Source organism: Anguilla rostrata, chromosome 4 (assembly GCF_018555375.3).
Source record: "Anguilla rostrata isolate EN2019 chromosome 4, ASM1855537v3, whole genome shotgun sequence".
NCBI lineage: Eukaryota > Metazoa > Chordata > Actinopteri > Anguilliformes > Anguillidae > Anguilla > Anguilla rostrata.
The window spans coordinates 11893741-11919236 of NC_057936.1; the positions used below are offsets into that span (position 1 = coordinate 11893741).

A 25496-nucleotide genomic window follows, 5' to 3' on the forward strand; every position below is an offset into this window, starting at 1 on the left:
AGGATCGTCACATAATCGTTCTGGTTCGAATTGTACTTCTCTATTCAGGTCGTTAAGAATGAGACACTGGATCTTTTCTATTATCATTCGACGTATAGCGTGTATCTTCCGCTTTCAGCCATGAACAAAGTATTTCTCCATGCCTTTGTGTTGGCAATCAAGCCTGTGGGTTTAAAAAAAAAAAAAAAATACTGCCTGGCCAAACTCCTCTGAGTTCTTTGGGTTCATGAGCTTGTCTTGAGACATTAGAGAAATCATACTGCAGTGTAAGGCTGGTGTTGTACCCGGTCTGTTGTGAGATCTGCAAGTAGTATATTTGGAAGGTGGTGTGTATCCATGCCTGTCCATCTCCTGGTTTTTTTTCTGTCATGTCATTTATGATGAATTGTGTTAAAAAATTAGCCTCCCTTCACATTGCTTGGCTATGGTTAAAGGATCATTAGATATTGGTATATCAGAGCATGAGATACTACCTCTGATCTGAGTTGTTGCTGTTGCGTAGTACTGTGGTCCCTGTAATCTACGCATAGAGTCGTGATTAGTTAAAGGTAGTGCAAATATATAATGGTGAGGTGTGATATAAATCTGAAGAATGTGCCTCAGTGGGATGTGTGTGCCTCTGATGAGGAAAAGGCCAGAGATAGACATTGAAAGTGTATCTGGGGTGGAGTTTTCAATGTTTAAATTTGCCTGTCGGAGGAAGCTTCCTGATTAATTTACTTCCCATTAAATCTGCTGTTTATCAATGTGTCTTGCAAGATAAGATTTTATTTCCAGTTTTTCCGCGATCACTGTCTAACATGCCTCTTGAAGCTGCTCAGACAACAGCTCTAATAAAAAGTAACGTAAACGGTTTCCTGTATATTAAACTAGCTATTTTTAGCACATTGCCATTTTAGCGTGCAGCATTTAGGCTCATATCTGTAGCATTTTCGCTCGTGGGCAGTACAGTAAGTGGTGACTCAAACTAGGAAAGCGTAGTCCGCAGGGCCTCCCACTCTCGGCTGTGCGTAATTCCTTGTCTGGTGCCCCCTCTCTTTTCTAACCGCCTGAATAAAGAAAAAAAAATTGTATGGATATATGAAAGGTGGGCTTACATGCCCTCTTTTCAGAAAATATGAAAGCTGATAATGCAAGGCGCTACTGTGCGTATGTCAGTGCTGAGAACGTCCTGTGGTCAAAGTATTGAACCTGCTGTCCCACCCTGTCCCTTCCCCCATATAGGGATAACTTAATCCTGGTGTGAGAGGCTACCCAGGGTGCAATATCAGGTAAAATACCCTGGAGACTATAACCTATACATAAGAAGAAACAGCAGCAGCCCTGGAGACTGACAGAAGATGGTTTGTGTAATACAATTGATTCCTGTAGGGCTCAAACTGTTAGTTAAGTGAACACAAAATATTGAACTTTGTGTACGCTTTTTGATGCTGTTGGATTTCATTGAAGTAAATGGAATGCGTCGCATCACCTCAACACTGCAGGGGAGAGTGTGAATGTGTGTCATCGCACGTACACCACTATTGTTGTTCACCTGCTTGCAGCAATCGTGAGCTCATGAAACGCGGCAGACACTATTATTAAGGATTATCGCAAGAGCCAGATCACAGCGGGTCTGTGGCCTAAATGCTTACTTCCTGTGACTGACTCTGTCCTGTCCTCTGTCTTCCTGTCCTGAAGGTTTTTTCTCCCTCTCCGTTCTCCGAAGATGGAATCGCTCCCCTTTTTTTAAATGCACCTCTACTCCTTGCTGTCCAATCAGTCATTCTGTTCAGCAGTAAACGGTGCTAAAAGTGATTGATTTGTGCTGATGGCTTTGGGGTTTTTCAGTGCTGGATTCTGTGCGCAGAAGCGTACTGCTGAGATAAGTGACTCAGAAAGGAGTTTGAAATGGCCTGTGAAGATGAGAAAGACGTCCGGGAAGGATTCGATTTATAGTCTCCGGCTGAATAATTTAAAAGACATCATAGGACTGAAGCTCTCCAAGTCCCATGTCCCCCCATTTTATTCCTTCCTGCTGGCTTTTGGTGGGTTGTATCAGTAAATTTTTATGAAAGCTGGCCACAAAAATAAAGATCAATTAACAAATTCACTGACTTGTGTATTGTGGAACTGACCTATCCAACCAGGTCGTCCGGTTCATTTAACCCTATGAAGAATACACTGAAAAAGTAGTGTTTTAGTCTTTCAATTTAAAATCGTTTTTCTCTCTCAAGGACAAAATATTAGCTTGTTTTAAGTTACTTTTTGCTTGACAAGTGAATTTGTCTTACCCCATTGGCACATTTTGAAAGTAGTAAAACCGCATTGCCAATCTTTTCAGTTCTGTTAAGATAATTCTAATTATATAGGCTATTCATGATGTTAAGGCCTTAAAGAACTGGTTTCCAGACATAGATTAAGCCTAGTCCTAGACTAAAGACATTTTTAAATGGACATCTTCACTGATTTGGTTCTTTTAGTCTAAAACTAGGTTTAATCCATGTCTCGGTAACCAGCACAGAGGGTTACCATACACCAAACAAAGGTTAGAAACCCTGCAAGTCAGGACGGCCATGTTTTTAACTGGAGTCTGACCTGATATGTCAGAGGTGGCCCGGCGTCTGGAGTCTGAACGACCCGACCTCCCTCTCCCTCGCCCCTCCCGAACTTGGCAGGACGCGCCTGGCTGCCGCCCGCCACGCCCTTCGCACAGAATGGTGTTCTTTTCAGCCTGCTCAGCGCGATTCGGCCTGCCGAGCGCTTGGAGCAAGGCCCGCGAGGGCCGTGGATCTTGTTACGCCCCCCCCCTCCCGCACGCACGCGCGCACACAAGCCAAACGCCTCTTCCTTCGGATTACCGAGCAGAGCAAAGACGGGAGCGCGTCCGATTGACTCGTCGCTACGCAAACCGCCAGATCGCGCGCCGGACGCGGATTCCGGCGTCTGCGCGTAGCCCTGAATCCACGCGCCCTCCGACAAGATCACCTGGCATCGCTCTGGCCTTACGCAATAGGCCGCTCGTGGGTGTGTTTTCTATTTTTAAAACGGTGTTAGTTAAATGTATCTCGATCGTATTCTTTGGAAATCCCACGCAGCAATAATTAACTAGAACTACTTGACAGAGCTGCGTAGAATGGGGAAATGAAACTCGGAACGCGCAGTTGCTTTAATTATCCGCTTCGTAGCTAAGCCTTAGCCCGGGTCCTTGCCGACGGTCATGAGCTGAAGGTCGAAGGAAAGATTGCGCCGGCGATATTGAAGCACTGCTTGTGGGTCAAAGTTTCTCCTTTTTCACAGAGCCATCTTGTCACTTCTCCTCAAGTGGTGCGTTCGCCTCACTGTCTGTTTACAAGCCACTCAGCTGCCTTTTCGATCGATCGATCGATCAAACACTAACCACTAACGCGCCCACAGCCCATGAGTAGGCTTACATCTTTACGCTATAATGATGCCATTATCCACGCTTAAGCCCAGATTTAATGTAAAAATAAATTTTAAAAAATGGAATAATGTACAAATTGAGTGCTTTTATTAGTTCGGCTGGAGTTTGGCTGCTTTAAATTAGTCCATCTGAATCTGAAATGGGTACCCTGCACAACAGGGTAAAAACCGGCATCTCAACGGATTCATTCTCAGACATCTGAAGTGTTGAGGCTAATGTCTAAAGGAAATGAGCCATTCGAGTCATAACTGTTTTCAGCAGTTTGGGTGTTGCCACTGTCACATGCTCTATTTTGGTCCACTTTCTCTGAAACTGAGGTTAACACTGTTGCTGGGAGGAGACAGGTGCTATTTTCAAAATTGAATTAAATTCAGTTTGCTTCATTGGCATGACAGATCTGTACAATTGTATTGCCAAAGCTTGTTGGATGAGAAAAGGAACACGATTGCAATAATTATAATTCAGGTTTATTATTATTGCAATTGTGTTCATTTTTCTCATCCAACAAGCTTTGGCAATACAATTGTACAGATCTGTCATGCCAATGAAGCAAACTGAATTTAATTCAATTTTGAAAATAGCACCTGTCTCCTCCCAGCAACAGTGTTAACCTCAGTTTCAGAGAAAGTATGTTCAGTGTGTGTGCGTGTGTGTGTGTGTGTGTGTGTGTGTGTGTGTGTGTGTGTGTGTGTGTGTGTGTGTGTGTGTGTGTGTGTGTGTGTGTGTGTGTGTGTGTGTGTGTGTGTGGTGTGTGTGTGTGTGTGTGTGTGTGTGTGTGGTGTGTGCATGTGAGTTAATAGGTTTTGTGGTTGTGTTCCATCACTCGCTGTCCCTCAGGCTGTGGCAGGCAGCAGGAAACTGTGCCGTAAGTGTAGAGCTCTCTCTGCCTCACTCTCTCACACACCCATGCCTGCCCATGAGCGGTCTGCCCCCCCCCCTTCCACCCTCCCTCCTCTCTCTCTCTCTCTCTCTCTCTCTCTCTCCCCACCTCTGGCTCACTCTCAGGACTCCGGCTGCACAGCACTCAGTGAAGTACAAACAAGCGGCAGCGCTGGAGGAGGAGGGCCGCGCGTTTGCCCCGCCTGCTTACGGAGCCCACAGAAAGGACACGCCGACTACCCCCTCCCCTTTCCCCCCGCCCCCGCCCCCCCCCCCCCCACCCTCCCCGCACGACGGTCCAAACACAGGGCCCATCTGGAGTAACACGTCAAAAAAAAGATAACAGTCGGAGAGGACGGCCCACCCCCCCTAGTCGCCCCCTCTTGAGCGTCTCTGCCTTGCAAGCGAGCAGCCGGCCTGGTGAGTACTCCGCGTCCGCGGCAGAGACAGACGGCGGCGCAGTGCGCTGTGCGCTCGCGCTGGGAAGGTCAGGGAAAGCAACGGGGGAGGGGGGCATCAGGGGGGTGTGTGAGGTTCCACTTCAGTAGAATCTGTTAGTTTTTTAAGCACTTTTTAGCTAGCGTGCACCTCACGCAGACAGGGGAACTTGACAGGCCGTCTCCCCTCTTGTAACTGACAGAGTAGTGTGCACACAGTAGTGCAGAGAGGGCAAGGCTGTTGGCTTCTGTTGACAGGCCAGCTGCGACTGGCAATTGGACACACAGGAGGCATTTACTGAGTGTTTACTGTTGGTGTCCCATTAGGTTGTCTGTGAAAAAGAAACATACTGTACCTGAAAGATCGTGTGAATTGGTTTTTCATAGCAGGAAACAGTGACAGATTCTAATTGGTGACAAACAGTGAAAGATTTTTATGCAGGGTGATTGTGCAGTGAGAGTTTTTTCTCTATCTCTGAAGTCTGAAATACCACATTGACCACTTCACTGTCCTTCGGCATTCAGTGCCCAGCAAAATCGATTACTTGCAAGGACTTTGTGAATTAATTGCTATTAAAAAAAAAAAAGCTTTGGTCTATCCGTGAAGTGCCCATACTGAATTCAGGAAAAGTAGTTACAAGAAATAGGTTGTTAATGGTGTTTAGACCACTGGGTGTTCAGAGGATCAAACAAAGGCAAAAAAGAGATCATTACAAATCTTTTGCACAGGGGCAGCCTAGTAACACGCGTTCTTCTTTTTCTTCTTCTGTATGGGTTATACAGGCTGGGAAGGCAGCATGTGACATTCTATGTAAGATTTCTATTACACGTTGCAATCTTATTGATGTTTACAAAACGGCACCTCATGTTTACACAGCAGTGTATCATTTAATTGGTATCTGGACTTCAAGCTGGTTGAAGGCTGTTGTCATTTACGGTGTCGTGGTAGGTTGTGAGGGCTTAGTTTGTTCAGCAAAGTTGTTTCCCACTGACCAGCACATGTGCTACAGCACTTTGTATGTCACTCTTCCATTGGGCAGAGGCTAAGTAGCGCTGGGCCTGGTTTTGTTCTTAGATGGGAGTAAAGTAAACTAGGCTGCTGCATGAAGGACTGTTGATGGGTCCTTTAGGCCAAGCGGAAAATGAAAGCCCTTCTACAGTGCTTAAGGTGGGCCATTTTTTAATGTTAACTGAAGTCTGACTTTAAAAACCCTTTTTAAAAAAAAAAATCCCATTACACTTCCTTTCATAAGCCTCGGCTAGACCAAGGCAACTCATCCTTTCACAATCATTGGCCAGACCAAGGCAACACAATAGCCAATTTACATCCTGTAACTGTTGCGTTAGATTTTGGTTTGCACTAGTCCCCACACCTTCCATTATCATCCCACGTACTGTATGACATAATCATTAGGAGACTTCATTATAAGAGTTAGATTTCAGTTGGGATGCGGTGACACCATTACATAACATTACACAGTGTCACGCCCGTTACAAGTTGTTAATAATGTCATACTGATGAAACCTAACCAATATACCTATTGCTGTAATTAACATCCAGTATAAATTGTGTAAGAATGTTGCTTTTGTACTGAACAATTCCATTTTCAATTCTTTTTCACTGAACACTCAAATTACCTGAGAGAGATAGGGACAGAGGCAAAGAGAGAAAGATAGAGTGATACATTTCAAGTAACATTTAATGAAAAAGTGAGTAGGTTAGTAGGGAATACCGTTACACCTATAAGCTTTTACTGCTGCCTGAAAGAGCCTCTGTTCTAAGATGCAGTCTGGGATCTAATGATTGTAGTACTAGAAGAACTACGGCCATTGTGTAAACTGTTCCTTGATGCATAGGGGTTATTTATGGAAGTGAAACATAGGAAAGTACAAATTCAGCCATGCTGACATGACAGAAATGACTATAGTAATCATAATAAACAACTTTATACGGGGCTTTCAGAATAAATGATCAATTCTTATTAAAAAAGTTAAAACTTGTATTTGTAAAATGTATATACCAATAGGTCAGTTTGGAGAGGTCGGTCCGGATCGCTGTATCAGTTGGCTTCATTGAAATTGGAGTGGTTTCCAACTATGTCCCATCATATATTAACAAAATGTCAATGTCCGATCAACGCTCACTGTTTTCAGGATGAAAAACAGAAAATTCTGATCAAAATGTTTATCAGTAAGTAGGCTAGTTATTGTATAATTTCTAAACACTTCTCCATTCCTTTTTTCCCACGGTGCTCAGTACCTGTTCTCTTTTTTCTCTGTCAGTTGTTCATTTTTTTATCTTTGTGTAATGATTTATTGTTCACTGAATCTGATTAATGTAAATCATTTTAAAATCAGTATGTACTGTAACAATAAAGGATGTGTTTAAAAGCATAATGTAGGAGGTTACAGAAAGTTTCTGGGAGAGGGACATTGAGGGCTATATTGTGACAGCGGTAGCAATAACGCATTTTAGCATTTTTGGAATTGCTTATTTCATCCGGAACAAATTTTATATTTTTCACCTCTCTCTGTCTGTCTGCTTTTTCACCCACCTGAAGCACCTCAAATCATGGTGCTCTCTGCTACATATAAGCTATGAACTTTGAACATATGAGACAGACAATCACTGTTTTGTAATAGCTGAGAGAAATTGTGTCCGTACCTGTTAATATGTTAAAACATCTAGAATGAATGCCATTCAGAATTGAAATGCTCTTCCTGTACTTTGAAAGAGATATAAAAATACACAAATGTATAGAATTTGAGAGTTTTCATTGGAATTGCTTCTTGTGTTATTGTTACCTTGTATTTAGGACAGTCGCTTTTGGTAACCATAGATCTTTGCTTAAAGTCATCAAGCTACAATGGATCTCATCAGAACTGTTTTTTTATCACTTTCTTCATCTGCTTTTCAAATACATCTAGCATCTTTTTCAAGAGCTATCTTTTGTTTATTTAGCAAACTATTCATTCTGGATATATTTTGATCTTTCTTTATATCAGAAGGCTGAGCTTATTCATAGTTTATTAGTAGCACCCAGTCGTAAGGTTCCTAACGTAATTGACATTCCTAGCATAAGGGTTACGGTATGAACAGCGCTACAATATTTTAGTGATGTTGTGAGCCAAAAATGAGAAGGTTCTATCTACGTTAGGTTTTGAGATACTGAGCATTAAAGTTTTCACACCCCTCATCTAAAAAAAGGGTGTCATTGTGTATGTATGTGTTTTTGCTTATGTTGTCCCTCATGTTAGGCATACTTTAACTCAAAGTATAAAAATCTTGTGACATTTGTAAGTCATTTTGAAGAGCCAAACTTGCGGATAGAACCTTATAATTCTGAAATGGTCGTTTTCGTTTGAGAATTAGAAGGTTGTGTCTGTCTTTGAAGGTACACAGAATAATATTTTCTATTGTAAATGCAGTTTTTTAGTCATTAAAAATCTTGATGTTTATTTAATTTATATAATATCAAAAGACATTATCCATCACATTCTATAATGAGATAGTACCATGAGATAATATGAAACATTGCTGGATGGTGACTAAGAGCGTACACTGTACGGCCAAAACTATGTGGACACCTGACATCAAAAATCTCATCCAAAATTATGGGCATTAATATGGAGCTGGTCCACCCTTTGCAGCTATAACAACCTCCATTCTTTTAGGAAGGCTTTATACTAGATGTTGGTGCATTGCTACGGGGATTTGCTTCCATTCAGCCAGAAGAGCATTAGTGAGATCAGGCACTGATAGGACGATTAGGCTTATCTCACAGTTGGCTTTCCAATTGGTTCCAAAGGTGTTTGGTGTGGTTGAGGTCAGGGCTCTGTGCAGGCCAGTCAAGTTCTTCTACAGCAAACTGTTGGGGAAGCACAGAAACATTTATAATGTGAACATATGCTGCAGGGTGCTACTAAAACTGTTTTTGCAATAATACAGATTAATGTATTCTTCTTTCCATGTATGGCTTTTTCCAGTGAATTTAATATTTTACAACTCATCTTGTGAAACCCAAGCACTATTTTCCCTAATTGTATTCTTTAACAATAGTGTTAAGAGATGCCACTACAGACTCAATGTAATACAATATCAATGAAATCAAATCACCACACACAAAGGTATTCCCTTAATAATAGTTTGCTATTACAGTACAGGTGTGCTACCATCTGTCATCAGGAAATTACCAAAATTTGGTTTGATTTGCCTTAATTCACCACAGCCCTGAATTTGTGCAATTTGTTCTTTCACTCTGAAATCAGTGCCCTGAATCGTATATCAACTATTGAAAACTTAAGTTTGTCGTTTGCCAGGGAAATAAGCTTAGAAGATATCACTATCCTTACTCCAGTCCACAGATTCCAACAGCCATCTTTCTGATGCCGTTCTGTTCTGTCTAACCTTCCTCCAAAGCCCTAACAGCTGACAGCAGTTGAATTTTAAACAGAAATGAAAACCAGGGTCGGTCAGTGGAGAGCCCTTGGAGCTCTGTGTGGGACAAGCCTATATTTAAAATGGAGTGCATTTGTCCTTTTGTTCAAGTTGGAGTATTTTGACCTTAATGTTGTTAATAGAGGAACCTGCATGACTCACAAAAAGCAATTAATTCTTTCAGGGTGAATTTGCTTTTACATGCAACCACCAATTGTCTGTGCGAAGTATTCAAATGTTGGGGTTATTGTGTAACCTGAGAGGATCATGCTCATTTGATTGCTTGATGTGGTTGAATTGCAAACAAATTCTGTGGAAAACCCAGTGCTGTTGGGAATAGTCAGTAGGTGCTGCAACATTTTAGTTCTCCAATATAAAATCAAATGTTACTTGTTTGACAATTGTTTGAGCATACTTTTTAATGAAAAGCCATGAATAATGGCTAGATAATTGCTTAGATTAATTTTGTAAATGAATATAAAATGTCATTTATTTTAATGATTTTGAAATTCGACCAGTGTTCATGATTTGCATAATGTTAATAATTAAAAGGTCAGAGTATAAAGCAATGTTTGTGTCCATAATACAAAGGGTGCATGCTACACATTATTGTTCGTTGAACTGATTCACCCTTCGATGTAAAGCAATTAAAAATTGAAAGGTGCTGTAGAAATTAAATCCACTAGAGTATTGTCGTTATTGTCGTTGTTTTATCAATAGTATAAGAACGCTTCATTATGTTCATAGAATCTCAGAGGTTTAACAGATCTGCTCAATAACACAGAACTGCTTTGGAAAGGTGTAAATAACCAGCTAATTCACAGCATAAACTACATTGTAAATCAGGAAGAGTGGATGGCCTGGTAGCCAAAGTGGTGTGCCAAGTTCTTTATTTTGTATCCTGTTGGAAAGTTGGCAGATTTACCGCTCACTGTAACAAGAATCGTCCTTTCTTTAATAACTACGACGTGTCAATGTGTAACATTGTTTTTACTGTTTTAAAACACGAGGAGACATAGTTGTTGAAAATGGTTATATTTATGTCATCGTTGCAACTGAATTGATGAACTGATAGTGATTTTATTACAGAAGTGTAGTTTTGCCGTGTTGTAAACCATTCTTACAAAAGAAGCGCTAAACTTGGCAGTTTGGCCCATAGCTTGGGCGCCGTGGTCTATATTGTTTGCTAATGGCGTGAATAACTATAAATAGTCTCATGAATGCAAAGTAACCGGCATGTTTGTGTCGTATATACGTTGTAATGTTGTTTGAAAATGTGCACTAGTAAATTAACTTTGGGAACTCTGAAATATTAATAATACAACTCATCCTATTGTTTGGCTGGTTCAGTAGGGTGTGTAAACCATGACCGGTGGTGTAAAAGATGCTATTGCCACATTGTCTTCCACAAAATTTTATTAAACCAGGGGAACCTAGAGGGTTGCGTTAAAATTAGCCTTATTTGTATTTGGTTATCTCACACTTTTGCGCTTTCCCTTCAAACTTTAACTGACGGTGTCGTTGTATATATGTGCTATATAGGATAATTCTGGATGAAAATGGTTCTTTCTGATTTTTGAAGTGCTGGTGCATCAGTAATTGCCCTGCTTTTGACGACCGGGATGCAAACCTAAATTAGCAGGTTTTTGTTCGGGTTTGGGCAGCACACATTAGGAGAAACGGTCTGTGTCCCGGTCTGCCGGGTGTAATTGCAGGGTACCATAGCATGCTGGTTCATGTCACATGGAATGCGGTTGCAGTTGAGCCGAGTGAAGTGGAACTGAAAGGCGACTGCAAGGAAACTAGCCAGGTAGAGATGTGAACAGAGGAACTGTCTGGACATGACTCACGACAAGGCACATTACAAGTTATAAGTGACACAGCTACGTGCAAAGTATGGGACAGACGTAGAGCAGGATTGTGGTTTTTTTTTGTTGGGATGAGAAGGAAGGATCTAGGCGTATGCAATGAATGACTTCTGGCAGAAATTTGGGACAGGTCATTCCCTCGTCACCATGAAGCAGTAGATTTGGTGCCGTTCCCAGAATTCCATAAATAGGTTCCAACTGTTATGAAAATAGAACCCGGCTGACTTTGAACCCCCCCACCCCCCCTTACCTCGACCTTGTTTTTGCAGCATGGTTTGGCGTGACCTTCTGTCTGCGCTTACGAAGCAGGCGATTCGTCTGCAACACAGACTCCATTATGAAAGCCATTGTTCAGGCAGTGTTGCCAGTCTCAACATGATTGTTGCTCATTGCAGAACTCGTAGTACATGGAAATAGGTTTCTAGTCCACTTTGAGCCATTGTATGAGTTTTAAGCCATTAAGACATTTGCTGAGTGATATGTCAGCCAGTATATCTGCTGGATATGTGACATCCTGCGTGTTGTGAGAGCCTTCCTTTCTTCAGCCTACCCATACAGGGCCTGCGTTGTGTTTCCCTTGCAGAGGTCTGTGTGGACGGTCCCACTGTCCCACTGGTTGTTTGTGTGTGTGTGCGTGTGTGCACGTGCGCGCACACACGTGAGCCTTTATGAAAAGCCATGCATCCCTTGTCGCTAATGGCAGGGGTGTCCAGTGTGCATGCTCATTTTTACATACCAGTTACCAGTTACAGCCAACAGGCCAAACCAGGCCCTGCCCCATTCTGTCAATCTCTTTCTCTCTCAGATAAACGTGACTATCGGTGTCTGTCTATGCAGCCTGTTGAGCATTAAACCAGGAGAGATAAGTCTGGTAATCATTTGAGGGTTATTGCCATGACATTCGGCCCACAATCGTCATTGGAGCTCAGCGCCGGTGCGCACTCAATCTCTCTCAGGCTGGAGGGGGTCCACCTCTGCTGTACATCGGTTCACCATACCAAGTATTCTGCTCTATTGTTGCTTCTCTACATTTTTGGTTTTATACATTTTTTTTTTTTCCCCCCATCTTCCTTTTTTTTTTTGTGTGTGCGCTTTAAATTTTTAATTTGTGGTGTTTCCTTTTTCGGGGGGGCGGGGGTGGGGTGGGGTGGTTGGTTTTTTTGTGTCTGCTTTTAGCTGTTTTATAGTCATTATTTTTGGGGGGTCTCAGATCATAGAGAATAAAATAAAGGGACATTAAAAGTCAAAAGAATGCCTGCACCAGGTCACATCGCCATTTTTTGTTTCTGTCCATCACGCCTATTCCATTTTAGCCAGGCCACCTCGCACTGGGGTGTGCATGCCAAAATCTTCTCTCCCTCTCAAGAGTTCCATTAAACAGCCGTGGCACTGAAAGCTATCAGTCCAACCCGTATTTAACAAGATTTTCCCCAGTGGCCTTGAATTTCATGGCCCGATTGCACATTTGTCCTAATAACAAGAACTGTTGGGGCGTCGGGTCCTGTGGTTCTGGTGGACTTTTAACTGTGTAGGCGAGCAAAATTTCATCATAATACTTTGATGTCAAGTTTCAAAGCCAAAACAAATCAGAGTCACCTTGATATCTGTACTGGTTGGCAAGAGCCATCTGAAGGCAGTAAGACAAACAACACACTTTAAACCAATCAGTTAGGTTAATTTTGCTTTAAGGCGGGATTTATGTTAAATTTCCTAGTATTGCAATCACTGCTGGCTATTGAGTGGTGCTATCTCATTCAGTAGAATTTAGTATAATTGCCAAAGGGAAGCTTTTCAGTGCAAGAAGACAAAATTTATTAAAATTACATAGGATCAATAGCAGTTTCCACAGTTGTCAACTACCAACTAACACTTTTTGTCACAAACCATAATTTCCTATTTTAAAAGTGTGAATTGAGGTTTTTAAAATGGAGTGACCTGCCTACCAGCACTGGGCCCCTTAATCTTTTGAAGAGTATGTTTCTGGAAGTTCTAAGTCAGTGTTCTAGAACTCCATTGCTTTCAGTAACCAGTAGTGATTGTTACATCGGCATTAGGATATTCAGTTAAGAACATTCTTATCCCATATTTGTGATCTCACAACTTAAAGGGTTTTAATGTGCCACAGCAACGATGCAACCTGACACCCAACAGATGTGAACAATAGTGTGGGAGAGTTGAGAGGGCTGATGCAGATTCACGTAGCGCCCAGCTTCACAATCACCTGTGCACCAGTAAGCAAAAAGGGACTGAATCGCAGAGAGGAATAATTCCCCCTTATTGATATTGGTCCTGGGATGGTTTTTGGGATGCTCTTTGAGGTGATGGTCAGATGCAGGTTTTGACCGCTTCGGTGGAAATGGTCGTTTGTTGAAACGTGCCGCGGGGATGGACAGATCAGTTTACAAAGCTTGTGTTGCGTGCCAGGCAGAGTTGTTCGAGGAGAGAGTGTGAAATGAATCCCTCCTGCGTAGGGCCAAGAATCTCCTGTGTGCTGAATCGCCTCCTGACAAGGTTCCAAATGTGACACGAGACCTGCAGGAAGAGCACTTTATTGCCCCAAATGTGTTTCCTTTCCCTCCTGTTTTTCCTTCCTTCTCCTATTTTAGAAATGACATTTTCTGTTGCAACTCCAGTTAAACAGATTAGGCACAACCTACTATACATACTCTTATCTCTTATCTGTGGAAATCAAAGGTTCATGCTATAATTTTATCTTACACTTATATTGTATTGTAGATAGTGTTATCATACTGTAAAATGGACTTCTGAAACCCATTGTGGTGATTATGCAATAAATCATTATTTCATTTAGTTCTGTGCCAAGTCTGTGCCAGTAATTTTAATTCCAATACCTTTTTGTCGCATCAAATAATTCAGATTGTGAGAGAGAAACTTTTGATCCTTTTGACCAATTTTGTGTTATCGCTGACATCTTCGACCTGACTGGACGTTATGTAGGTCAGGCCACCAAGTTAAACATTGCACATTCTAAAAAGTAAACGGACTCGTTTTTGGCTCATTTTGAAGTCGGCAGAGTAGGTGAGAGGGCGCCGAGTGGTCGGTGTCAGGGATATGCCCCCGTGGTCGCCCGTGGCCTTGGTCTATGTCTGTGCCCGGGACTCTCCACCTGAAGAGGTGGGCCTCGAGCAGGGCAGGCTGGTGATGTCCCGTCATGAAGCCAGAGGGGAATTGGGAGCACACATAGCTTCCATATTACTGCCGCCCCCCCCCCCCCAACACCATGCTCTGTTGCACAATCAACAAACAGCTGTGAACACCGACAAGGACGGAGAGAGTTTCAGGCTGCATTAAAACCAAGGGGAAAGTGTGCCCTGTGTAATACAATGCTATTTTCACTGACCTAGGCTGAAAGACGCTTCATTCAGTCATGGCTTTGAGTTATTTGTGCTCCCAAACTAACACTACATTCTCCCTTATTTGGTATGCCCAGTGTATATTATTAGAGTTGTTTTATGTTTTTAAAAATGTGAAGTGATGTTAGCAGGGTGTTTGGCTTTTTACCCAGAAATGAATGTAAGGAAAGTTTCCATTTCATAGGAGACTGTACATTTGTCCATGGTTGTGTTCTTTTGATAACGTTAAGCTTTTACTCTAATTCAAGCACGTAGCTTCCTTTCACTAAGTCAAATTCCAATGAAACCCTGATTTGCAGAAGTGAAATACTGGTACATCTAAAATAGCACAATGAAAGGACACTTAAGGTCTACTTAAACCAGCAGCCATGGTTTATTGGCTGCGCGCACACACACACACACAATCATTATCTTAACTGCCACAGTGAATTTGCCCAAATTCTTTCAGTCAGTCCAGTACAATGTCAGAAGAGATAGCGTGCAAACATTACAAAATTTTTCTGCTGGTACATTTGCTTTTGAAAGATAAATGTTAATCTGCTTTTCAAGCCAGCATAGACAATCTTTATTGGTGAAAAGGTTATTGTATATTTTCAATGAGTACTTTTTTAAAAAACTGAAAATAACTTTTTATGTGATTGTGAAACCAGTTCAACAAAAAACAAATATATTTAAATTGTGTTAAAATAGAAACATAAGTTTATCCCTGTAACAAAGTAAATAAAACCTATAAGCATGTATCCCAAGGCATAATTGTGGTTTAAGACAAATTACTTTTTATATAAAACACTAATGAGGAATTATAGTGGCTGTAGTACCTTGCACAACACTGATTGCTTATACTGACACAGCTACTATTGTGCTGCCCAACCTATGCTGATGCAAATGGGATCATGAAATTACCATATTGGTTGAAGGCACAGAAATATTCCGTTTGTGCAGGACAAAATATAAGTTTTGCATTTTGCTCAGTACTACATGGAATGTTTTACCTAGTGTAGTTACTTAAGTGAGATGACACTTTTTACAGATTGCTATTCTCTCATTCAGTTTATAATACCACATTACTTTTTGGGCTGGTCCTTAGTCACTCTATTTGTCTTAGTTGCCACAAGGATATTAATATTTTTGCTCATTGCGATCTTTCAGTAACGGTGGTCACTGGTAACCTTAGTAACTGTGACAGGAGCTTATAGAGAACAGTCAAACGCTAGTCAAACTAGAATGGAGTACCAGGCTGGACATTCTCTAAACAAGTGACTTGTTGGTTTAACCTTTAGTGTCTGGTGCAAAGTCCAGGGAATACACTGGCATCATTTCACAAACACTAAACAAGGTGGGATGCATGTGGGAGTGAGAGGTAACAACTGCCGTGTGTACTGGTTGACCTCTTACGCTCCCGCCACATGCATGTCCTTTCTCTCTTATTAATTAATGCATTAATCACAGCTTTAGCTGGTTCTCTAAAATTGACTTCCTTAAATCAGACATTGGCAATAAATTTTTTTTTTTTTTTTTTTTTTTTTATAACCTTTTGTTGATTAATATAAACCCAATACATAGTTCACTGCCTGGGGCCAACGGTGGGGGCGTAAGTGTGAATGGAACAGTGATGTTCCGGTGCTGTGCCTTGATATGCATTCATATTTGATCGGTCAGTATTTATAGATGTATCAATTGTTTTACATTGTAATAATGTTAGACATAGAGCTGGCAGATAGCTGACAACAGGAAGCAGATATGAACTCTCGTTTGGGGCGACATGGCTCAGGAGGTAAGAGCGATCGTCTGGCAGTCGGAGGGTTGCCGGTTCAAACCCCGGCCTGGGCGTGTCGAAGTGTCCTTGAGCAAGACACCTAATCCCTAACTGCTCTGGCGAATGAGAGGCATCAATTGTAAAGCACTTTGGATAAAAGCACTATATAAATGCAGTCCATTTACCATTTCGTTGCATTCAGTCAATAAAAACACCACAGATGGGGACTAATGCGCTTGTTGCGGGTACGTCTGTCCATTTGCACTTTGCACAGTACTCTGCAAACATCCTGTTTCCTGAAGAAACATTGAAACTGTTCATTTCAGTATGCCTTCTTCACAGTCCCTAATAAGAACAAAGGAATCCATCTAACAGGTATACCAGTAATTCTAAAAGATGTTTATAAAACAGAGAATGACCAATTTATCTTAAGTGTTTCTCTTTTGTGAATATATAAATAATAGCTATTTTGCTTGAAAAATTTTGTAAACAATGGGGAAATGTGTTCAAAGTAAGATGGTGAATTGCAAATACTGAATCTAAAATTAGTTCAAAGTAATACTATTTGAACAGGAGGTCTGTCTTGTGTCAGCTGAGATCTCAGAGGAATATTGGAATAATATAATTGCCATTATTTATAACAGATTGGAGTAGCTTACATACCTTCCTTTATGTACAGCTTGAAACTCTACTTTTACTCATAGATATGGGCTGTCGTTCACTAATCCTTGTGAAAGCTTTGATGCTGTGATTCCATTACATGAAAATGACAAGCTGTCTGATGTCCATTTTACTTTATGTGACTGCACTTTGAAGATAGAATGGTGGTAGGTGTACAAGTAAATGTTAGGTTTACAACAGTAAAATAGAAGTGCATTGTATATGGCTATTTGCTGTAGATATGGCATTGTAAGATTCCAGAAAATTTATTACTGTAGTTTCAGTATAGGAGGAACGCCTGTGTGCATGATTTACTCAAGTGAAATTGCTCTTGTAAACGATATTTAATCTATTGCAGAGGCAATATTATATACTTTAAATAATATGTGATATACTACTGCTACTAATAATAATTATTATTATTATAAGAATTACTATATTATTATTATTATTATTATTATTACCAGGACAGAAAAGGCTGTTCTAATTAGTCTGATTCTAATTTTTCCTATTGCTGTGATTGCTTAAACATAGTAAAGACAAAATGCTCCCCCCACATCACAAAGCAGCAAGACCTAATATTTAACAAAGTTTCAAAAGCCCAAGAGATGCTCGGTGTAGTTACCAATGTCTACTATTGTATGTACAACCCAATGAAACCCATGGTGTCAATCACTAGATTACTTTAATGGGTCTTAGCAATTTTAACTGAATCAAACTCTATGTAAATAATTATAAGACTCTGATGAGGATTAGTATTTTGCTTGTCATTACATGAAATTGTGTTGCATGGCAGTAATGTGGTTGTACGTAATGTTTCAGGCATGTACCAGTGATGCACGACAGAAACATAAAGCAATAACAGCAGAGCATCTAATGTTCTTTGAATGGAAGGGCTCTTGGGTTAGGGGGTATATAGAGGCTTTTCATATTGATGCATCTTATGAAATATTTGTGCATGGGAAAAAGAAATTGCTGAGGTCTCAACAAGCTGATGTATAGCACGTGTTTCTTGGAAACATTATATCTCTGATAATCTTGAAGCTCAGATGGAAAACTCATCTTAGAACAGCTTTGATTACCTTCTTCAGTTACTATTAATAGATTTAATTGCACCAGGGCAAGTTCATACATCACAAATTCCACATGTCAAGTGATATACAGTAGTAACATATCCCACAGATCTGTAGAGGTGTTACATTCATTATAAAATTCAAACATGGCTAATGTTTGTTTCCAAATATAAATAAATGCTTTGAATTTACCTATGGAAGCCATGTCATGCATTTCCGTCTCATTAATATTTAGATAGAGCATAAACCAAATTCCCTATGCACAAAAATGTAATGTCAGTCGATGCTTATGGTTCAAGATATTTTGTTTAAATTCTGGCTTTCAGATTCAAAAAAACTGAAAATATTTATGTATATTTTTAGAATCATGCTTATTGAATTGCTGCTCGTATTATTAAATTGATATACGATCATGAATTTGATATTCATTTATGACCATGAGGCTGATTTTTCACATTGGGGCACTGCAGACTTTGTGTATATTGGCCTTACCGTGGCTATGATTGCTTGGCTCCTGTAATTGCTGCTTGCAACCGTATTTTGTTTTCATTTTTCAACATAAAAAATCATAGCAGTTAGCAGAAGTTTTTCATGTGACAATGATATATTTGCCATCTGCTTTAGGATGACTAGAAAGACCATACTTGCCAAACTAGGCAAACAAATGTAGTGATTTATGACAAGGCATTTCTTGTCAATAAATGAGTTTTTCAGAATAATACGATATAGAACCAGCTGATGTATATTAGCACTTTAAGAAATCATTAGCCCACCCTTGGTAAATGTGTCAAAGAAAGTGAAATAAATACATATTGACCAATGCCGTACTGACAAACAATTATGTGACAAAAATAATTAGGCAATTCATTTAACAGACCTGTTTATTGCCCCCTGTAGGCCAACAACACAATTACAAATTGGTTTTTTTCCACATGAATTGGGACTGACTTTGGTATGACCTTCTCATATTTTAAGTTGGCACACAAATATATACTTTAATATTGAGGCATGAATGGACCCAATTTGAATTCCCATATGAATTTTAATGAACAAGTCTCTGACCTGAAGTACTGCAAGTTGGTACTTTCATAGTACAGGACTGTAGATCTTTCAGCTAAGAAAATAAAGAACAAAAGAATGAGAAACAGATCTGTACTTTGACTACGTTTTTAAACTATATGGACAGCTCAGCTATGATTGCTTTAGGGTCTCACAAGGGCCCAACATGGTCTCAATGAATTCTAAACTTACAATGAATAAGGGACTGCCCTAACCTTCCACGGTTTGAATAATGCAATAATTGTACAGTACATTGGTTCACTATGCTACAACCATGTGCAGTGCACACATGGCTTTTGCCTTAATAATTAAATTATGCATCAATATTAGAAATCCATACTGATAGTTTAATAAAACTAGTGTTATATTTTCGCGTTGTGACTTATTTTACAGCTACAGTTTGTGAACTCGGTGGGATTATGCAACTGTTCATGGTAGTATAATCTTGACTCAAATTACCTGGCAGGGAAATACATTTATATTCATACACGGGAGCAAAACAAGTAAAGATACGAAAGGGTGAACATTACCATTCCATGTGACTATGAACAATGCATTTTTATTCGAGCTGAGAATAGCTTTTTCAGAAGTCACCGCAGAACTAAGAGAAGGAGCTTCCACATATATTGCAGTTCAACGGGAGGATAATTTGCAGCGTTGGGCTTATTTTTAAGGAATGTTATTTGAAACCAAGGCATGATGAGGAGGGGGTGAGAACGGTTCTTTCTGTTCGATCACGCTGATTCTTAGCATTCACCGTAACATTCCATGAAACTAGTCATACAGTGAAAGACAGAAGTGTATACGTCCCGCCTGCAAGAGACAGTAATTAGCTAGATGGGGCAGCAGCATACACTTGCGGTGGTAACGTTAGCTACCAATAGCTATGAAAATGGGGGGCACTGTACAAATCAGAAATCCTATTTTGAGAGCTAGCTAGCCACTTGTGAATATTTTTGCGTACTACTGCAATGAGGTACTCTGCCTTAAATGTTGTTTACGCCGTGGAAAACGACATCATCTAAAAGTAAAAGGGTAAGACGGAGTTTAATATATTTCTTGTCGCTAGCAATTAGCCGCAGTAGCGTTCGTAAATTCGCTAGCCAGCAAACTACTTGCAAATTATGCTATTTTATCTCACTGTTGCAACTGCAGTGCTATTTTAATATATGTACAGAGCCATATTTAACTTCACGAGACATCGGGCATTTCCTGTCAGTAGATTCAGAATAATTTGCTCCTACATCGCTCTGCATTCTATAAGCCCTGACAGACTTGGATAACTTTACATGCTGAGCCATGTTCGTTTTAGCTTTACCTTTAGCTATCTTGCTGTGTGCAGACGGTGTATTGCCAGCTATTTGACACGCACAATGTATTATCCAACAACATTAGCAAGAATACCAAGCTAGCTAGATAGCATTATGAAATTTTGTGTTGAATCAAGTTTAACACAGGTAGTTTTGTTCAGGCAGCTATCTTTGTGAGTGCTAACGTGGAAAGTTAGCGCTACGCTGATTTCAGTCGAGTTGGCATAAGAGTAGCTTTTTGTGTTTAAAATAGTCTTGCTTTTTAATACAGGTGATGTCCTCTCTAATATGTGTACCCAGTATTATCTGTTAAATCAGATTTCTATATTTTATAATGTTTAACGGAACAATCGGATCATTCCCTTTATGCTAGCGGTACATTCAGCAATAGGGCACCTCCACTGATGATTCAGGTGGGCTATTGTGGTTGCGCTACACAGCAAGACATAACCGTTACCGAATCTAGCGTCATTGTGGTTGTGTGTGTGTGCAATGACAACCCAAAAATGTTCAACACAGTATTTGGAAACTGCGTTTTACCCACCGTCTGTTATGCTGGTAAGTATGATGAATTATGTTAAACCAGTCTTGCTGAAGCTAAAGATGCAATTATGCTACGACCAAGACAGACTGTTATGCGAGGGATGCGGTTGGTCGATACTGGCAAAACAAGCATGTAGCTGCTTGTTCCAGCTGTTGTTGTCAGTCAGTTTCATTCAGAAAACGTGCGCGTTGCCTAGCAGCGAGCATGGTTACCTGGAGACGAACTGTTCCAATGAGAAACGTACGTAGCTATGACCAGAGACAGTTTTTCACTTATCAGAGTGTCTCGGGTATAAGTAAGTATACTGTTAACTCCACAGAGTCTCCGTGGTTTGGGTATTTACCATTGCCTGATAAAAAATATGGGGGAGAAACGGCTTCATACTAAGCTAACCCTGGCTGATTTAATACCATTACATTTGACAATGTCTGGGTGCAAACTTGTTATGGGTGACGAATATCCATGCTAAACTACAGCTAGAATTAAAGCGACGACACCGGTGTTCAAGGCGTTGCGATTACGTCTGTTTGTCTCCTGCTGATTTTTGCCACAATTAGTTGCTATGGGACTTTTAGGTCCGTCTGGGCAAGCTAGGTGGTTTTCCAGTCCAAATTTAGCTTAGACGGATGGAGTAAATGATGGATGTTTGAAACTTACTCAAAAAGATGAAGGATAAAATGAGTATGACAGTTTGATCATTGCCAACGTTAATGATCAAGGGTAATGGATCAGCTGGCGACTTCAGACCGTGAAATTAAAGTCCCTGGGCCGTTCTACAGTGGCATTTCTAGTTGCGTTTTAGGCTATATCATTAGGGAATCCATTATACGTATCAAAATATGTTGGTATGGTTAGTAAACAAAGTAATCGTGATAACACAATTAATAAACATTTTCATAATTTTTGCATAAAAACTGATGCATTTGATGTTTTCATTTTTCAGTTTCTTGCTATGTATTGAGAAACATTTAGCTTGAATAACTTCCATTGATGACCTTCTTCATAATCAGGGAACATTGGTGCACATATTTTCAAAGTTGAGGGAATATACCCACTAGCATAGAGAAATTCTATTGAGCGCATTTCTTGTTACTCCTTCATACTTGTTAGTATGAAATTTTTCAGGATGGTTGTCATACCATCACAAACCCTGTGTGCCCAGGGTGGTTGCGTGTCATGGTGTGCCTAGTGTTAAGCAACCATTGGTGACATACAAAGAACAATGGCGGAGGGGGGTAACTATGCAGTTTGACTTAACACCCAGCTCAGCTTTATCCTCGAACAGTTTAGCTAGCAAAACCAGAAACACCAAGGGTAACATTTAGCAATATCACGCAACAATCATTCACGAAAAAGACTGTTTATTGTGCACGAGATAATTGCACGAACCACAGCGAATACCGCGAATTCTTCTCTGCAGTGTAAAGACGTTCATACCGGGCAAAAGGTGAATAAAGAACGTTTGTGGAAATTGATCATCACTAATTCTACCCCAGGTCTGCTACAGCATTTTAACCCGGCTCAGCAGTGTAAAGACAGCTTAAGTTAGCCTAATGTTAGACAATGAATGAGTATGTACATAACGTTACTTTTATAACAACCATTTTTTATTCAGTAAATAGTAGGCTAAGTGTTATAGGTGGCGTGTCCCAGGTGCCAACTGACTGACGTCACACAGGCGACGCTGATTGGATTCGGTTGGATCTATGGGAAGTGAGGCCCTAAAACACACCTGCAATTACCGCTTCTCGCCATTGGTATCGCCAAAGAGAACGAAACGGAAATCTTCGAGATTGTAACTTTAAGTATAGTGACAAAATCTGTCACTGTTGTTTGAAATGTCATTAAAGTTAATGGAAGCTTTTCAAAGCAAGCAACGCTACGTTGTTATTCATACTCAGAATATCTTTTCAGAAAAGGACAGTTTCCACAAGTGGCAAAAAAAGGCGTATCATCGCTGACTTGTGAGGGCATAGGTCTACTTTCCACAAGACAGTCTTTACATGTATGGATCTTTGATGGGCATTTTAAAAAGTATTTTTAATATACGACATGGCCAAAAGTATATGGAACACAAACATCTCACCCATATGTGCTTGCTGTACATCTCATTCCAAAACCATGGGCATTAATCTGGAGCTGGTCCCCCTTTGTTGCTATAACAGCCTGCACTCTTCTGGGAAGGCTTTCTATTTGATTTTGGAACTTGGCTGTGGGGTTTCACGTCCATTCAGCTACAAGAGCATTAGTGAGGTTGGACACTGATGCTGGGTGTAAGGCCTGGCTTGCAGTCGGCGTTCTAATTCATCCCAAAGGTGTTTGTTGGAGTTGAGGTCAGGCTTTGTGCAGGCCAGTGAAGTTCTTCAACACCGAACTCAACAAACCATTTGTTTATGGACCTTGCTTTGTGCACGGGGGCATTGTCATATTGAAACAGGAAAGGGACTTGCACAATGTTGGAAGCACACAATTCTCTAGAATGTGATTGTATGCTGTAGCATTAAGATTTCCCTTCACTGGAACTGAGTGGCCTAGCCCAAAAGCAGCCCCAGGCTATTATTCCTCCTCCACCAAACTTTAAAGTTTGCATTATGCATTTGCAGGGTTTCCCCCAGAAAAGTTGTTAGGCCCGGTGGCAAGTATCTTTTGACGGGGGCCGGCGGCCAAGTGTCCTTTTTGACGGGGGCCCGGTGCGGGCCAGCGACAGACTTATGGCAGCATTAAGGTATAGCCCTATAGCCTTGGAATGCTGGGCATTTAGATAGGGATGGGAATCGAGAACCAGTTCCAAGTTGTCCTATTTATTGGAATCGTATGCCTCAGAGCTTATGCTGGCTTTGATAAGCGGAATCGATGTTTTTACGACAGCCTCGCATTGCAAAACAATGATGTAACTCCTTGCGGGAGGCACGCATGCAGGCAGCCTCTCTCAGGTGTTTGTTTTGGACGGCAGCTGTCACAACAAATTTGATCCGGGGTGCCAGCCTTGATACATTCTGTTGCGATAAAAATTCTAATACAACTCAGCAATTTCTCTGGGTTTAAGGGTTATTTTCTAGCCTGAAATGCAATCGTATTACTAAATGGCTACACATGTCATGTAACGTGCAAGTAGTTGGCTACCTCCCTGGATATGAAGTAAATGTTTTTACCAATAATGTTATGATGTGTAATGCTGGACCCAAACGCAGGACTCGAACACAGAGGCTTAGGAGAAAAGCAACTGGATTAAGAGGTAACCAAACAGAGCAGGGCAAATTCAAAACCGGAACTGGACTGAGAGAGGCTGGAACTGGACTGGACAAGACTGGAGCCAGAGGAGGACTGGAGCTGGAGGAGGACTAGGACTGAGCCGGAACAGGAGCAGGACCGAGCAGGAGCAGGAGCCGGACCGAACAGGACGGAGGCAAGACCGGGCTGGGGCTGGAGCTGGAGCAGGATCGAGCAGGCCTGGAGCTGGAGCAGGACTGAGCAGGACAGGAGCAGGTCCGAGCAGGCCCGGAGCTGGAGCAGGCCCGAGTAGGCACAGGAGCAGATCAGGGCTGGACAGGGCTGGACTGGGAGGCCGGCGAAAGGGCAGGCTGGACACGGCTGACAGAGAAAAGGAAACGCAGACAGGATGGGGATGCACAGAAAACAAGACCAGACAAACGCGACAACAGGGAAGACACAGACTGGGGAAGCTGAACGCAAGGTGACAAGAAAAGTGGAAAAAGGCTAGGAAAAAAACCGAGGTACGGGACTAGAAAGAATACGCAAATTCTTTTACGCGAGCCGACGAAGTTGCAATGAACCGAGGCAACGACCTGGCACGGAGTGGTAGGCGAGCCGAGAATAAATACTGGTGAGCGTGACAGGGAAGCGTGCGGAATGCAGGGGAAACAGGTGGGTGAAATCAGGTATTCGGAGATCGCTGAAACCGATAACCACCTCCGCTGTGGAGGCGAGCAAAGATGGTGGAAAAAAAGAGACAAGATACACGAGGCAAAACAGAAAACATGAGAAACGAAAGGGACGTGACAAATAAATAATAATAATTAATGCCATTTTATCCATGGAAATAGCTATACAAAAAGGCAAAATAAATGTTGTGGTTGCAATTGCTGTCATAGATGTCAGAAGGAAATGTCACTGACAAAAAAAAAGTTTGCTCTCTTTGCAGTGGTTTGAGCTGGAAACGAGCTGTAAGAGCGGAATATGCACAACATGGCCTACTGATTGGCTACTGAATCTTACAACAATGTACAGCCTTGGAATGCTGGGCACATTTTTTTCAACAACAAAATATCTATGTATCTGTGTTACTGACTGTTTGGCTAGCTAGCTAAGTTAGCTAAATGACCATGTTATCGTGCACATCAATGTCATCAAGCTAACGTTATTAATAAACAAGTGAAGTCATTATTTCGATGGCGATTAATAAGTCATATAATGTTACAATATATCGAACGTTACATTCATGCTATTAGTTTAACGTTACCTACACACTGCTTAAGTTAATATAAAAAGAATGTACTTGCCGACGAGATGAAGTGATAACACAGTTTGTAACGAAGTTACACTGATTTCAGACCTGTTTTTTTTTTTATAGTGCGTTCGCGTTTTAACCAACAGATGTCGCTTTCCCAACCGAGCCACCCCACTGTAACTGTAGTTTAAAAAACATATTATAAA

At 41.0% G+C, this 25496-nt stretch overlaps 1 protein-coding gene across 10 annotated transcripts in view; it reads left to right on the forward strand.

Annotated features, from left to right (window-relative positions):
- Nucleotides 1-4593: 4593 nt before the first annotated feature.
- Nucleotides 4594-25496, forward strand: part of st3gal3a (ST3 beta-galactoside alpha-2,3-sialyltransferase 3a) — an 84963-nt gene continuing 64060 nt past the window's right edge. For 6 of the 10 annotated variants that reach the window (XM_064330657.1, XM_064330663.1, XM_064330665.1 and 3 more), the window contains exon 1: nucleotides 4594-4723. The gene's annotated coding sequence lies outside the window, so the exon portion shown is untranslated. Of the gene's footprint in view, nucleotides 4724-16397; nucleotides 16552-19698; nucleotides 20004-20571; nucleotides 20837-25496 lie in introns of those variants that run through there. The other 4 variants (XM_064330661.1, XM_064330659.1, XM_064330658.1 and 1 more) reach the window with 4 other exon arrangements.